Here is an 18,058-nt window from a genome sequence, read left to right as displayed (position 1 = left end):
ACATATCAATAATCACCTTAAATGTAAATGGATTCAATGTGCCCATAAAAAGACACAGAGTAGCTGATTGGATAAGAAAGCATGACTCATCTATATGTTGTTTACAAGAAACCCACCTCACAACAAAAGACTCACATAGATTGAAAGTGAAGGGATGGAAAAAATCTTCCAAGCAAACGGAAAAGAAAAAAAAGCTGGGGTAGCAATACTCATATCTAATAAAATAGATTTCAGAATGAAGTCCATAACTAGAGACAAAGAAGGCCACTACGTAATATTGAAAGGATCTATCCAACAGGAAGATATAACCTTGGTAATTAGATATGCACCCAATATAGAAGCACCAAAATATATTTAAAAACTTCTGGAGGACTTCAAAGGAGAAATTGATAGCAATACAATCATAGCAGGGGACTTCAACACCCTGCTGACATCACTGGATAGATCTTCTATACAAAAAATTAGCAAGGAAACAGAGACTCTAAATGAAGCACTAGACCAAATGGATTTAATAGATATCTACAGAGAACTACACCCCAAAACTACAGAATACACATTCTTCTCAAGTGCACCTGGGACATTCTCAAAGATAGACCACATGATAGCACACAAACTAAATCTCTACAAGTTCAAGAAGATTGAAATCATATCAAGCATCTTCTCAGATCACAATGGAATGAAACTAGAAATCAATTGCAAGAAGAACATACAAAGACATTTCAACACATGGAAGCTAAATAGCATGTTATTAAACAATGAATGGGTCACCGAGGAGATCAAGGAAGAAATCAAAAACTACCTGGAAACCGATGAAAATGAACACACAACAACACAAAATCTATGGGATGCAGCGAAAGTGGTTCTGAGAGGGAAGTTCATAGCACTACAGGCCTACCTCAAAAAACAAGAAAAATCTTTAATAGACTATCTAACCTCATAACTTAAAGAACTAGAGAGCAAACAAAAATAAAACCCCAGAGCAAGTAGAAGGAAGAGAATAGTAAAGATCAGAGCAGAATTAAATGACATAGAGACCAAAAAAAAAAAAAACAGTTCTAAGGATCAATAAAACAAAGAGCTGGTTTTTCGAAAAGATAAACAAGATTGATGGACCCTTAGCTAGACTCACCAAGAAACAAAGAGAGAGAACCCAAATACAGAAAATCAGAAATGAAAGAGGAGAGGTAACAACTGACACCACAGAAATACAAAAGATCGTAACAACTACTATGAACCCATTTCTGATAAAAATGCTCAGCATTGTGGGAATAGAGGGATCATATCTAGACATAATAAAGGCCATATATGAAAGACCCACAGCCAACATCATACTAAATGGGCAAAAACTATTTCCCTTAAGAACAGGAACAAGGCAAGGATGCCCACTTTCGCCACTCTTATTTAACATAGTTCTGGAAGTCTTAGCCACAGCAATCAGACAGGAAGAAAAAATGAAAGGGATTCAAATCGGAAAGGAGGAAGCGAAATTGTCATTATTTGCAGATGACATGATTCTATACATAGAAAACCCCAAAGACTCCATCAAAAGTTTACTAGACTTAATAAATGAATTTGGCCAAGTAGCAGGATACAAAATTAACGTCAAGAAATTGATGGCATTCTTATACACCAATGATGAACTCACAGAAAGAGAAACTAAGAAAACAATCCCATTTACCATTGCGGCAAAAAAATTAAGATACCTAGGAATAAACTTAACCAAAGAAATAAAGGACCTATTCACAGAAAAGTACAGTTCATTGAAAAAAGAAATAGAGGAAGATAGAAAAAAGTGGAAGCACATACCCTGTTCATGGATTGGGAGAATTAACATCATTAAAATGTCCATATTACCCAAAGCAATATATAGATTCAATGCAATCCCCATCAAAATACCAACAGCATACTTCACAGAATTAGAACAATTATTTCAAAACTTCATATGGAACCAAAAAAAGCTTCGAATAGCCACAGCAATCTTGAAAAGAATGAACAAAGTTGGAGGAATCACAATACCAGATTTCAGGTTATACTACAAAGCCACTGTAATCAAAACAGCCTGGTACTGGCACAAGAACAGGCATATAGACCAGTGGAACAGAACAGAGAACCCAGAAATGGACCCAAGGCAATATGCTCGATTAATATTTGACAAAGGTGGTAAAAGCATACAGTGGAGTAAGGACAGCCTCTTTAATAAATGGTGCTAGGACAATTGGACAGCTACATGCAGAAAAATGAAACTAGACCATCAACTTACACCCTACATGAGAATAAACTCAAAATGGATAAAAGACTTCAAAGTGACTCATGAATCCATAAAAATCCTAGAAGAGACTGTAGGCAACAAAATTTCAGACATCATATGCAGCAGAATTTTTACTGTCACATCACCTAAGGCAATAGAAACAAAGGAGAAAATGAACACATGGGACTACATCAAACTCAAAAGCTTCGGCACAGCGAAAGATACAATCATCAAAACGGAAAGGGTACCCACTGTATGGGAGAGCATAATTGCTAATGATATATCAGATAAGGGGTTAATTTCCAATACACATAGAGTGCTCATACAATTCCACAAAAGGAAGACAAAGAATCCAATTAAACAATGAGCAGAGGAACTAAATAGACACCTCTCCAAACAGGACATACAAATGGTTAAGAAACAAATGAAGAAATGCTCATCATCACTAATCATCAGAGAGATGCAAATTAAAACAACAATGAGGTATCTCCTCACACCTGTCAGAATGGCCGCCAGCAACAAATCATCAAACAACAAGTGTTGGTGAGGGTGTGGAGAAAAGGGGACTCTAGTGCACTGCTGGTGGGAATGCAGATTGGTGCAGCCACTACGGAAAACAATATGGTGTTACCTCAAAAAATTAAAAATTGAACTTCCATTTGACCCAGTGATCCCGCTTCTAGGAATATACCCTAAGAAGCCTGAAATACCAATCAGAAAGAATATATGTACCCCCATGTTCATAGCAGCACTATTTACAATAGCTAAGATCTGGAAACAGCCCAAGTGTCCATCAGTAGACGAATGGATAAAAAAGCTGTGGTACCTATACACAGTGGAGTACTACGCAGCTGTAAGAAAGAAAGATCTCTTATCCTTTGAGACTACATGGAGGGACCTGGAAAGTATCATCCTAAGTGAAACAAGCCAAACAGAAAAAGACAAGTTTTATATGATCTCACTTATTTGTGGAATATAATGAACATAACAGTCTGAGGAATGGGGTAGTCCCAGAGACATGGAAGTAGGGTACAGACTGACAATCCCTAGAAGAGGGGGATGGTGGGGGAGAGAAAAATCACAGAATTTATATGCGTGTATGCATGAACATTGGACATGGACAACAAACTGGGGAAAGGGCAGGGAGGGAGATGGAGGGGGGAATCAGTGGGGGGGGGGGAGGAGAAACATCTGTAACAAAAATTAATTAATAAAAAAAGATACTATATGTTAATATAAACATAGTAATATATAGTTTTTTTGCAAAGTAAACCACAAATAAGTTTTATTTTGCTACTTAACTTTGATACTACATACACCTTAAAAATAATTCATTTTCAAGCAGATATTGTATTGCTAATTGTACATTGGATGTGAACAACTTTATTCAATGACCAAAGCACTAGGATGAATGTTGTCTAATATGTTCAACCAAATTCTTTCTAATTCAAGTCATATGTATATCAAGAAGCAACTTCCTTAGAGATTGTCCTTCTAAAATTTATTGCTGAAGAACCATTTGTATTGTTTTAGGCACAATAAACTGATCTGTTAAGTGGTATGCGTTTTCATAGCAAAACCTCAAATCCCCAGAAGTTTCTACTCTAAGTAACTCCTAGGAAATCATTAGGTTGCAACTGCAAAGCACATGCAGGGAGCAGGTGAGGACAGATTGGAGGGAGGCAGCACCAGGAAATGAGATCGTCATGACAGAACCAAACAGCATGCTCTACTCATAAAATGGATTCTGCAATCACTGATGAGTCTTTCTGGCCCTCCCTTGGCAAATTCTTTCCAATTCGAGACAGAGATCACATTCCAAAGAGAGGCTGGAATACAGGAGGGGAAAGAGTGGCAAAGCCCACATTCACAAACAAGGCTCATTTGAAACTTCAAGTCCACAAGAATCTGAAAAGCGTAGGGAAATTCTGGGAAAGATACTGCAAAGAATATTGCAAAAACTAGCTGAGGCTGGATCTCAGAGTTCGACTACTAAAAGCCAAGAGATAGGGGAGGTCCCAGTATATAGGTGATCCAGGTTGAAGTATCCCCTACGCCCCTGTGAGGGATGAGATCTGAAAGGCTGCAATTCATAATAACTGCTAAAACATGGACGAGTGGGTGTGTCTCTGGGCTTCCTGGACAGGAGAGTAGAAGTAGAGTCGTGTGTCTGGAAAAGCCGGAAAGGTGAGCACTCTCACAGATCAACTGGCTGTCCTCTGACCTTCTAGGAGGCCAGGCACCCTCCACCCTCTACAGAGAGGGGACTGGCCTTGGGATAGGCTTCAGGGGAATCCATGTAGAATGCATTGAGTTTTGCCAATTTCAATACTGGATATGAAAGAGTAAGATGATGAGAGCATCTGAGCCCTAGTTCCTGCTCTGCCACTAAATAATTATGTTATTTTGGGAAATCACTTAGTTTTTCTACGGGCTTAAATAAGATTCATTAGAGGACCATTTCTACAGGAGTTTCCAGGGTTAGGATTCTGCTATCAGTACTTCGTACTTCAGTTTCCTTATCAAAAAAATGGGTTGAAATGGTACAAATGTCATAGACTTGATATGATTAAGAATGATTTATAATTTTCTGTAGAAAAATTACGGCTATATGACATGTTAACTATTACTATAATTTCTTTCTTTTTTTTTCATTACCACCAGTTTAGTACAAATCCTTATTATCACTCCTTTAGGTGATTTTAATGGTCTACATACCATTTTCCTATTCACAAAGTATCTCTCACATGACACTAACCACTACATGATTACTAGATGGTGATTCTTTTTTTTAAATCCGCACCCAGAGATATTTTCCATTTATCTTCAGATAGAGTAGAGGGAGAGAGAGAGAGAAACATCAATATAAGAGAGATACATTGATCGGTTGCTTCCCACATGACCCCGGCCAGGGCGGGGACTGAATGGCAATTGAGGCACATGCCCTTGACTGGAATTGAACCCCTGACTCTTTGGTCTGGGGGCCAAAGCTCTAACCACTTAGCAAAACTGGCCAGGGATAGGTGGTGATTCTCCCCCCTCCCCCCCCGTATTTGTTTAATAAAATATTAAGAGATCTATGAAAAGGTCACAGAGTTTGTTAGTTCAGAGTTCACTTTTTTTTTTAACTTATCTTTATTGTTGAATGTATTATAGATATCTCTCCTTTTCCCCCCCTCCTTGATCCCCTGGTCCCCACTTCCACCCCCCCACCCCCCACCCCCACCTTCCCCACACTGTTGTCTGGTGTACTGGTTATGCACATATGCATAGAAGTTCTTTTGTTTCTCTCTTCTCGCCCCACCTCCTCACTTCCCTTTGAGGTTCCTCAGTCTAACAACCAGTTTGTACTTCTTAATCCCTTCATCTTTTGCACCCTACCCTCCTCCCATCTGGCAACCAACAAAAAGCTCTCTGTATCTATGAGTCTGTTTCTGTTCTGCTTGCTCATTTTGTTTGTAGATTTGATTGTTGATAGATACATATTTATTGCCATTTTATTGTTTATATATATTTTTATCTTCTTCTTCTTCTTCTTCTTCTTCAAGAAGACCTGTCAGAATTTCATATAATACTGGTTTGGTGATGATGAACTTCTTCAGCTTTTTCTTGTTTGGGAAACTCTTTATATGGCCATTGATTCTAGAGGATAGCTTTGCAGGGTAGAGTAATCGTGCTTTTCATCACTTGAAATATTTCTTGCCACTGCCCTGGCCGGTTTGGCTCAGCAGTTAGAGTGTCAGCCTGTGGACCAGAGAGTCCCAGGTTCGGTTCCTGTTAAGAGCATGTACCTTGGTAGCAGTTTCTCCCTGGCTTCAGTTAAGGTCATGTGGGTGATAACCACTTGATGTGTCTCTCTCACATCGACGTTTCTCTCTCTCTCTTCCTCTCTCTCTTTCTCCTGCTCTATCTGAAGATAAATGCAAAAAAAAAATGTTCTCGGGTGAGGATGAAAAAAAAATTTCTTGCCATTCCCTTCTGGCCTGCAAAGTTTCTTTTGAGAAATCAGCTGACAGTGTTATGGAAGCTTCATTGGAGGTAACTAACTGCTTGTCTCTTGCTGTCTTTAAGATTCTCTCATTGTCTTTAACCTTTTGCATTTTGATTATCATGTGTCTTGGTGTGGATGTTTCTCTCTCTCTCTCCCTTTCTCTCTTTCTCTATCCCTCTGACTCTATCTGAAGATAAATAAAAAAATATCCTCAGGTGAGGATTAAAAAATAAAATTTAAAAAAAGAATACTGGTTTTTAGCTGGGCATATAAAAATAACAAAAATGAAAACAAAAGAAAAGATTCTCAACTTCTTTTGCAACCAGAAAACCGTTCAGGTCAAGGGGATGTCAGCATAAGATATCAATGAAAAGCAAAGCAGCATGTTCTCTTTCCTTCCTTTTAATTTTGTTTCATGCTCCTTCTTCCATCTTGATGCCTAGGATGAGATATGATGGCTGGAATTGTGGCTGCAATTTTGGATCAGGAGGAGGAAGGCTATGCCCTAGCACATTTGGGGAGTGGGCTGGAAGGGATTTAGATTTCTGAGGCTTCATGGAGCAGAATCCTTCGTCTAACCCTGGGCATTTTACTTCTGGCCTATGTGAGAGAGAAGTGCTCTCTCCTATTTAAGTCACTTTTAGTTTAGGACTTACACAAACTCAAACATAATCCTATATCAAACATCACAAAGTGCCTGGAACATTAAAGATAAAACAAGTGATTGTGGCATCATTTAAAAGAATCAAAACAATAGAAATTGTTTGATGTGATAATGATATCATTGTTTTCTCCATTTGATTTCTTACAGTCATTTATTCACTGATGGAATCTAGTATGACAAATGCATTATTTAAAATATCATAGAAAAAATGATCAATGTTTCCTTCAGTTTACGTTCTAAACATCCTTAACACAAGCAAGAATGCCAGATCCAATGTCAGAAGTGGAGGCCATTCTCCTTCACTGAAACATCACTTTGGAAGAAAGCCTTTGGCATTTGGAGATCCAAATTTGAGAGATTTTTATACCCATTGAAAATAAACGTTGCCTATAAATGTGAAAATGCATAATGTTTTGAAAAATATTATTTTAAAAATAACTTTGTAGCTTCATTGGTATTGACTTAGACATTTTGAAATTTATTTGGTATGGCATTTGATCTGCTTAATATTCCAATTTGCACACACTGATTATTTGCTCGATAATCTGAATAAATAAGGAAGCTCTACAAATAAATTTTTCAATTATACTCAATAACTACACTTCAGAAAGCCTCATATAATTGGAATAAGCCAATATTTTAATTATTATATATATTTTTAACAGAAAGTGCGCACAACATATGAAATCTTAGGATTTCCGCAAGTTAAAGACGAACTTGAGAATTCAAAACTATTGATTTTAATGTAAACATAATAGTTACCACATTAGAATAAAATTAATCACAGCATGCATAACAAAGCCTTTTATTTAGTTTTAATTTATGTTATTTTATTTGAAGATTCTTTCTTGAATTACTTCTATAGAAATCAAACTGGAATTACTTCACCTAATCATTTTTCTCCTAGGATTCTGAAAAAGAAAAAATGAGTAAGCAAACATAAAAATATTTTTATTTACAACATCTTAATTTCATTCACTTAGCCACTCATTTGATAAACATCTATTTTTCTTTGTCCCTTGCCAATAGCCTGTGATAGGAGGTCATGTTGTGGGATCCCAGGAGGGCATCTTGCAAAGGACTGATTGTCAGAAAGGGCACTGGGATGGGAAGGAGCTCTCTGATTGATCAATAATAATTAATTTGTAATTTTACAAGTGGGTGACCCATGAGATCTCCTGTGAAAAAGAATTTGTCCAAACTACAAATTTAAGGGGAAAAAAAGAAGGTGAAATCTCATAAATAATTGTACAATTTATAAAACACAGAGTGACTAAACCTCTTCTATGTTTTATTGTCTGCTGTACTGTATAATTTAATGGAAAGACCTTCTTGTAAACTTTTGCAAGAAGCTACAAGGGATTACGTTCCTTTGAGTAAAGGGACTGTTTGTCTGACCTATCTATTTGTGTATATGAACAAGATGTGAAACACCCCTGACCATGGACGTCTCTTAGAAGTGGAGGGAAGAGGGGGGACACAAGCAAGGGACTGTGCAGGTGTCTTCACAGCTGCACTGTCCACTACTGAAGACGCTCATGAACACCAGGAACTGAAGGAAGACAATGAATTATACTCATTCTGGGCCTGGCTCTACTTTATCTTCCTGACCTCGTCAGGGTAGTAGACTAGCCTATTTTCACGTGTTATGAATAAAGATTTATTACAACACAGCTACTCCCATTCATTTGGCATATGTTTTGTGGCTACTTTCATATTACAATAGTAGATTTTAGTATTTGTCACTGAAACCATATAGACCACCAAAGCAAATATTTGCTCTGAAGCCTTAAGAGAAACATTTAGCCAACCTGTGGTATAATAATAAGAGAAAAATGTACTAAGCAAAGCCCTAGAAACATGTTTTATGAGCTAATGTAAACATTAATGTACTCAGAAAAGAAATATAACATATGTATATATATATAAGCAATTGTGATAACAAGTTTATCACTTAACAAAGCAAAGAAACCTATTTGTGTTTCCTCAAAAAATCTTTTGCAGTGAGTACTGTTGGAGTCATAGCGCCTACACTCACTTTAGCGGTGAAAGATGAATTTGACGTTTGCTACATAAAGCTTGCCAGGTACCAAGGAATACAATTATATCCACAGCACCTTGGTATGCTCACTATAACAAGTCAGGCTGTACTTTGGTGGCATTTCCCTGCACTTAATTAAATGAGATGCTAGAAGTGAATCGTGTGACGAAATCTTAAATGAATAAGAGCTGCCTGACTTGATTCTCAAAAGAGAAAGCCGGTGGTTCTCCTTAGTGTGAGTCTGCCTCCTCCATTTCATATCTCCTCCGAGGGGGAGGAACATGTCTGAGTAAACTAGGAGATAAAAAACTGTCTACTCATGGTGATTTTCCCTTTTATGCAATCAGAAATATGCATGAATCATTGTAGCTCTTTTGGGGTTGCAGCTCACTTCAGGTAGAAGTGTCCTTGTTACATGAGATCTCATTATGAGAGGTCTATGATATTTCTTATGAGCTGATACTTACTTACATAAATAACTGGATGATTGCTATAAGAATATTATAAGAATGCAGATATACTCACCACTGAAAACGTGTCCTCGGCTGTGTTCCAAAGCATTTTTTAAACAATCATCTTTCAGGTTCCTAAGAACTACTGTGATTAGGAAGAGACAAGTGTGCCTGTTAAGGCTCTTAGATGAGAAATCATCTAACGAAATCTTATTGTCGAACCTATGCTATTATCTGGGTGACGTAAAGTTCTCTGGGGGCTAAAAAATTATCTTTGATGTTAGTTATTATCTATGAATTGTTTTTTTTAACCTTAAAGTACCTTAAGTTATCATTATAGAATTAAAATCTAGTGGGCAAAGAGAGTCATTTGTCTATTCTCACCCAACCAGAATTGTCCCAAACACTCACTAGCTAAACAAAAATAATTGGAATATAAAGAGAGAGCACCACAGTTCCTATTTTTTTGGGTCCAATCTCTATACACCCCGGAGGGACACATGTTTTACAGAAACTGAGAAGACAAAAACATCTCATAGCCTAGTTTGGTAAAATAAGGCAATTGAAATGCTCATAGAGAGTGTTCCATGTGATACAAATTTTCTAGTTCACTGAGCTTTACATGTTTTCAAAAACAGAACTTTTGAGAGAACCTGCTTCCAGATTCAGACCAAATGCCTCCAAAGTGGTCATTTTTCACTCTGGAGACACAATGGAGTTAACCAGGGAGCACTTAAGAAACACCAATTTCGAGAGCCATATCCACAGAGGAGTAATTTCCTGGCAATGACTTTTGGGTAGGGCCCAAACATCGGTGTTCTTACAATTCTCCAGGATGGTATAATGGTAACCATGGTTGGGAATTACTGTTTCAGAGTATAGATAGGGAGACAGAGAGGTAAGGTTCTGGTCTGTGGTTTCTACTCTAAAAGTCATCTATGATTTCTCATCTTAGCAAGTTTTCTGTTTCTTTACCTCTCCTCCGGAGGCAACTTGTCAAAATATCCTCTCGTAGCCAGAACTTTTAGCACACTTTCAATGCCTTCAATAATTTCTTCTGCCGGCAGTGCCGTTGGTACCGGCTCATCCGCCATGTCATTGCTAAGAAATGTGAGGAGAAACAAAGGGTGTTATCAAAAAATGATATATATGCAAAAAAAATCTCAGTATTTTGGTGTCAGCAAAAAGGAATTGCAACACCCAGCTCATATACTATCACAAATATACTAAAAGAAAAAGACACCTAAACCTAAAAATAGGGAAGCAAGGAATAATCCTACATATTTGGCATTTTCTGGGAGTTTGAAGACATGTTCTGTACTAACTGAGCAAATGCTTTATCAAAGATATAGAAAAGGGAATATTGCAAGTTGTGTTCTGACACTGGGAGGAAAACTTCTTTAAAAGTACAGGCTTCTTCAGAAGCTCTGCCGCCTGAAGCCTGCATCTAAACACTCACCTTCTGCCCAGTTAATGAAAAAAATCTTCCAGTGCTCGGTTTGAGTAGGAAAGTCAAAATACTAGTAGTATGGTTAACCCTAAAATTTGCTTCAGTTTATACTATGTCTTGTTTATCTTTTACTGTCTACTTCAATTTGATTACAGCTTTACAAATGATTGCTACTAAGAAAATATAAGTGTATCAGAAACCAGTGAGTATTTTGTTACTAGAAAGGCTTATTTGCTAATCCATGGGCCTAGTATAGCTAACTAAATGGAACATGATCAAGAATTATCAATTTGCAACAAAGTAAATGAATGATTAACAGTGAGCATAGCGCTGGCTGGTTTGGCTCAGTGGTTAGAGTGTCGGCCTGCGGTCCAGAGAGACCCAGGTTCGGTTCCCACTAAAGGCATGTACCTCAGTTGCAGTTTGTCCCGGCCCTGGTTGGCTCATGCGGGTGACAACCACTTGATGTGTCCCTTTCACGTCGATGTTTCTCTCTCTCTCTCTCTCTCTCTCTCTCTCTCTCTCTCTCTCCCTCCCTCTCTCTCTCCCTCTCTCTCCTACTCTATCTGAACAAAATACCAAAAAATGTCCTCAGGTGAGGATTAAAAAAAAAATTCAACAGTGAGCATAAAGTTTTCAAATTAACTAATCATAATGTGTTTGATAAAAATAAGAAATTCTCTTTTTCTAGCTCGTTTTTAAATAAGAGGCTCAAGGTAATTTTTGGCAGAAAGTTGACCCAATAGTGTAGTCAAATCACTGGTGAAATCTCTATCATGTCTGACATCCCTAAAACAAGGAAGAAAGGATAGCCATTGTTTTTTTGTTTTTTTTGTTTTTTTATCCTCACCAGAGGACAATTTTGCATTTTTGTGTTCAGACAGAGCGGGAGGGAGAGAGAGGAAGAGAGAGAGAGAGAAACATCGATGTGAAGGGACACATCGAGTGGTTGCCACCCGCACAACCAACCAGGGCCGGGGACAAACTGCAACCGAGGTACGTGCCCTTAGCGGGAACCGAACCCGGGTCTCTCTGTACCGCAGGCCGACGCTCTAACCGCTGAGCCAAACTGGCCAGGGCAAGGATAGCCATTGTTTTAAAATGGTTTTCTAAGATGTTATTTTGACTAAATGAGTAAGGAAGACATTAATCAGCTTATTATGAAAGCTTTTCATGCAAACTTAAAGCAAATAGGAGATTTTCTAATAACCTAATAAAATATATTTTCTTGTCATGTATATCAAATTATATTCTATATTTGCAGCCCAAAATTTAAAAAATATGGTTTTAGAAGGGTTGTTCAATGTTAAATAATACTCCCTGACATAATCTAGAAAACTAATTCTTCTGAGACATATTGTTGGAAAAATATAATATATTTAAATTAGTTTCTATTTAAATGATTAATTTGTTTATCTATGGTGATTTATTTATGTATGGTACTTGGAATCAAAACCATACAAAAAGAACCAACCAACCGACCGACCAACAAAAAAAACTACAAAAGTATCCTGATTTCAGCCTAAACTTTGTTATGCCTTTTACTATTTCTTCTCCAAACCTTTTTGGAATTAAAAATCTCTTAACATAGACAGGGCCTTAGGGTCTATTAATCAACTCTTCTGTCCTAATGAGGAAGCTTTTATTCTGTGTCGTCAGCAGAGAGCTGGTCTGTCCTTACTTCAATGCTGCTCTTGACAAATTGCTCTGTGATGAATAGCTTTTATTATTAGACATCTTTCTTTACATAGACATGAAATTCGCGTTCTAGAATTTCCGCTAACCGGGAATCCTAAATGCCAAAGTTGTAGCATTTGGTGCAGTTTCTGGTGCTGACCTTCTGTGCAACAGAATGCCAGTGAATGGCTCGTTTCTCCGGGCTGTACCAGCCTCCACGTGAGAGTCACGTGCAGCTGCACAAGCTGCCGTCAATCAGGCTCGGTGAAGCCATGACTCGGGGAAACCTCAGTGTGATGCTGTAGAAATAGCTTCCTCGTTAAATAAATACATCACACATATATTTCAAAAATACATCACACACATATTTCAAAAATACATCACACACATATTTCAAAAAATACATTTTCTAAACTGCTACTCCATAAAAATGAACTCACCTGACCTTTTCAGTTTATTCATTTTGCAACATGTTAGGGTCTCCTTTCTAAGGAAGCCTGATCAAATTCATTTTCTCCTTCAAACTGGTATCCTGTCACCAAGTATAATAAAATTCTTTCTCAGAATATGCCTCTTATATTTTTACAATCACTTGAAATAAACACTCAAGATCTTGGGAAGTACCAATCATTTACACAATATGAGTAGGATCATTGACAATAACTTCTCTGCTTTCTGAGAATATAAATAGATGCCACATGTCTATTTTATAAGCTGTATCTACCAGGCATTAGAGCTACTCATTTCAGGTCTATCAGAACGTTAAACAATGTACACTTCCTTGGTAATAGCTTCACCGGGAAGAAAGACTTTATAGTAACTATTTTGTATATCAAGTTTATACAAAATAGAAACTTTGGAAAGATTTTAATATTCAATGTAGAAACTGGGAGCACTTGGTATAATGTTTGATGTTTAGTATCCTTTGACTGAAACATTTCTCAAGTAAGTTTTTTCAAAAAAAAAAAAAAGAAGTCGTTTTTTCTCTCAGTCCCTAAACTAAACTTCAAAGATTCACTTCAATGTGATGTGGTTCTCGGTGCTGATCACATCCAAAGAATCTCCCTATCACTGTAATAGGCCTTGTGGTGTCTAATCTTATGTATTAGCACAATTTCAGTAAGGGATGTACAAAGAAATAAGCATATTGACCTGATGTTAAAATTTCTTGCCCTGGCTGGTTTGCTCAGTAGTTAGAGCGTCGGCCTGTGGACCAAAGAGACCCGGGTTCAGTTCCCACTAAGGGTATGTGCCTCGGTTGCAGTTTGTCCCCAGCCTGGTGGATGTTTCTCTCTCTCTCTTCCTCCCTCTCCCCCTCCCACTTTACCTGAAGATAAACGCAAAAATATCCTTGGGTAAGGATTTAAAAACAAATTTTTTTTTTGGTCGGCATATCAACCTAATATTTTAATAAAATTTAAATAATTGAATTGTTCCAAATAGCAAAAGAAACATTTTTTTTCAATTTCAATTTTATTTTTTAATTACACTCTGAGAGAGATATATGCCTTATGATTTAACTTCTATGTGGAATCCAAAAAAAAAAGGACAAACACAGTGGAAAGAGACTCAGGGATACAGAGAACAGATTGGTAGCTGCCAGAGAGGAGGGGCTGCTTTCTCACTGCGATGAAGACAAGGTTCAGCGGTGGGAACTGAAAGGAACTTACCTCGGAGCTTCTGCGTCGGGAAGAGGCAGCGCCGGTGTCTGTGAGCACAGGCTGCAGAGCACCAGGAGCACGAGGAGCGGGGGCTGCCTTTTGGTGTCCATCTCTGTAGATCGAAAAGGAGTCCCATCAGGCTGTGCGTGCACAGATCTCAACAGCCAGTAATGTTTCTGTTAAATGTACTGGGGTGACATTGTTAATAACATTATGTAAATTTTAGGTGTGCAATTCTATAATACACCACCTGTGTATTGCGTTGTGTGCTCACCACTCAAAGTCTAGTCTCCTTCCAGCACCATACATTTGACCCCCTCTACCCTCTTCATCTTCCCCACCCCCACTTCCCCTCTGGTTACTATGTCTATGAGTTTGGGCTTTTTTATATTTGTTTTGTTGGTTCATTTGCTGCTCTGTTTTATATGCCACAGTGAAATCACATGGTTCTTGATTTCTGTCTGACTTATTTCACTTAGCATGATATTACCAGGATCTATGCATATTGTCAAAAATGGCAATATTGAATTATATTTTTATGGTGAGAAGTATTCTATGGTGCATCTGTACCACTACTTCTTTACCCAATATGCATCAAGGACATATAGGTTGTTTCCATGTCTTGACCACCGTGGATGATACTGCAAGAAACGTACAGGTACAGATATCTTTACAAATAAGGTCTTTATTATTTTCAGATTGATACGCAGTAAATCTGAGGTGTAGCAGAAGTTTCTGAAGATTCTTGCAAAGTTTGAAAAATAATTTTAATCTTAAAAGAAAAAAATAAACTGCAATTTGATTTTGTTTCAAACAAGAGGATTTCTCTCAGGGACACGTGATTGAATGAAAGTTAGGATTCCTTTCAACTGCTGCCCATCTCTCCCCAGACTCATGGCTGTGCCTAGGATATTTTGAATGCCATCCTCTCACAGTGCTGGAAATAACCCTGGGGACCATCAGCGTATAACAGAGTTGTGACGTCCAGTTTAGTATCTTTTCTAACGGTTTCAAAATACTGATTGTTTCTTCTGCATTAAGATTTAGCATCTGACTAATATAAAGCTAGGATATCATCTATTTAATAATGTGTACATATATATGTTTGTATATGTATATACTTACACACATATTTTTCTATTTACAAAAATTTTTTGTATATACAATTACTTTTTGGCTTATAATTGTAAATATTACTGAAACCTAATTTCCTCATGCCTGGATTTGAACAAATTAATTAATACCACAAAATTATTAATCTACATATCAACAATTGAAATAATTTTTACCATAAAAAGAAAAGTATATTAAAGATGAAGCTTGTGTTTTTTTCCATCTAATCCACTTATACATTATGTTTTAAGATAGAAACAGGGGTTCCGGGTGTGATTCTCTTTCTGCCTGTAAAAATTAAGGCATTTAAACTTAAAATAAAGAGAAAAATATATGCTTCCTAGGTTTACATAACTGACATGTGACATAGACAAATACATCACTTAAAAAACAAGTTAAAAACTTCAAAGACAAATGTACTCACTGAACCCTTCAGTCAACAATTCATATTAAGAAAACAATAACCCTACCTGAATGCGCTATTTCAAAATACAGTATTGCGTAAAGGAGCCATCCCAGAAAACATCTTCCAACCTGAAGAATTCAGACACGTCATTCATTGGTGAGGAGTTGAGGCATTTCTGTACTTACCAGGTGCTGAGAAACTTGTCTTTGGCGCAACGAGTTCTCGGCCTTGGAGCTGACCTAGAACGTGTACTGGCCGAGGGTCGGGTATCACGCTGGCAGGTGCTTCCCTCTGTCCCAGCAGCATTTCAGGGCCATTATTTTATATGCTGTTCTTAGGGCGGAGCCACCACAAAGCCCTGAAAGACGTCACACAGCCCTCCCGCAGGGGGACTCGGACTCGAAGTTCTTACTTGTCATTTTATCTGATTAATATAAATTGATAGTGAATGACCTCAAGATGCAAAAGGTAAAGAGGAAATGTACTCTTAGATAAAAAAGTTTAATGTGAAATGTTTTCATCTTTCATCAGCAGCCAAGATATAAGAGATTGATTAGTGTTGTAGTCAGAACCACCGAGTTTTCTTCGGAAAATAGAACTTTTATTTGCAGAAATAGATTTGAAAGCAATAAACACATGTGCCTTAAGCTTAAGGATGTTTAGTTCTCTTTTATTAAAAAACACCAATTCTTCTAAATTTTTATTTTTAAATTGTTATGCTCTTCATGTAGATCCTGCTTCATATACTGTTTTTGAGATCAATATTAGTTTGAAAAGCATATAGAAGTAATTTTCCACCTTTCATTATTACAATTTCTTTCTGCTGAAACCGATCGCAGTATACAAGAGTCAGAAAGGCTCCACCCCAGTATGGGGCGCACGCTGGAGGAGCACGTGGTAGGAGCACAGCTGGCTGACGTTTCTGTGGAGATCATCATTCCCAAGGCACATTCCCATACGTAATCTCCAACGATCCCCAAACTTGACTTCCAGACTTTTACACAAGTGATTCCGTTTTTCTTCATTTACAAAAGTTGTACTCATCGTGTTCACACATCGTGGCACTGTGCAGGGTTACCACGCTCCTCCCCCAGGAGGCGGAGAAACACGCGCGCCCGGCCACACCAGGTGTGAACCCCTGCAGTTCCATCACCTGCAGGTGGCGGCGGAGGAGCGGGAGCGCATGCGTGCAGGCCTGGCTTCGGCCAGCACTCAGGTCGTTCCTGTGGGTTTTCACTCAGAGTAGCGTAGCGTACGTTAAACCACGGTTCGGGGTAAAAACACAGCCACACGAACAACTTTAAGGAAAACAAGTGAAATGCTATCCATACTTTTATTTGTTAAAATTTCCAGTGCGTGTATTTTTTTATATAACTTTGTGTTTAAATTGCTGAAGGGAGAAGGACTCTAAAGCCCTTTCCTTCTTCACTATAAGATCTTAGTGTCTATTTGTTTCGTTCAGAGTCAGACCCAGTAAGAGAGTGTCCCGCTGTGCGAATCGTACTTTCTAATTCCGTGGGACAAAAATTTAAATGAATGAAATTTCAAACTGTCTGGAAGTCTGTTTCCACGTTGATAACTCGGACTTAAGCCTGAGTTCCTGTGGCCTAATTCCAGGATATTTTATTATTTTGTTACCCGATTATCACAAATGAGAAGTTGAAGCGATTCTCATTCGGAATTCTTCATCCCTAGCTCTTTGTCCCCCAATTCTCAGTGGAACAATTTTACTCAAGCAATAGCAATGTATGTTGGTTGAGAATCACAGAAAAACTGATGCTGAGTGAGAAGCAGAACAATCTAAAAGAAGAAAATGATACCAAAGTGATGCTGATTTCATCTAAGGAAATGCTGAGCATTCACAAAGGTTAACCACACTAGACTTTTCCAGTTGTAAGGACAGTTTCTCCCATTACAACGCAAGCACTAAAATAAAGAGGAATAATTCAACTTTATTATCTCTAGATAAAGAGAAACAAAATAAAGCAAACATATATTGTCCTAGAAATAAACTAAAAAGAAAACTAAATTTGAAAATGGGACCATAGCACCATCTGCAGGTCCAATGTTAATTCACAGATTTAAAAAAAATGTGTTTCTTCATCGTTTTAAAGAAATGGATGCAAAAACAGATCCTTTAATCACACACATTATGGATGCTTAGAGAAGCATAAATGTAAAAGATACATTGTTAAATTTATCCTGAATGGAAGTCCTACAGACTGGTAGGAGGGCGGAGGGGACGGGCAGTCTCGATATGGCTGCTGCTTTAATTCCGTAGCTGCATGGACTTATCGGACTCTCTCCCTCTAAGCTTGGAGGGGAGGCAGCTCAAGGGGCACCAGAGACATACAG

The sequence above is a fragment of the Molossus molossus genome, unplaced genomic scaffold (genome assembly GCF_014108415.1).
Source record: "Molossus molossus isolate mMolMol1 unplaced genomic scaffold, mMolMol1.p scaffold_m16_p_8, whole genome shotgun sequence".
Lineage (NCBI taxonomy): Eukaryota > Metazoa > Chordata > Mammalia > Chiroptera > Molossidae > Molossus > Molossus molossus.
Note: the sequence above shows the minus strand (reverse complement) of the source record.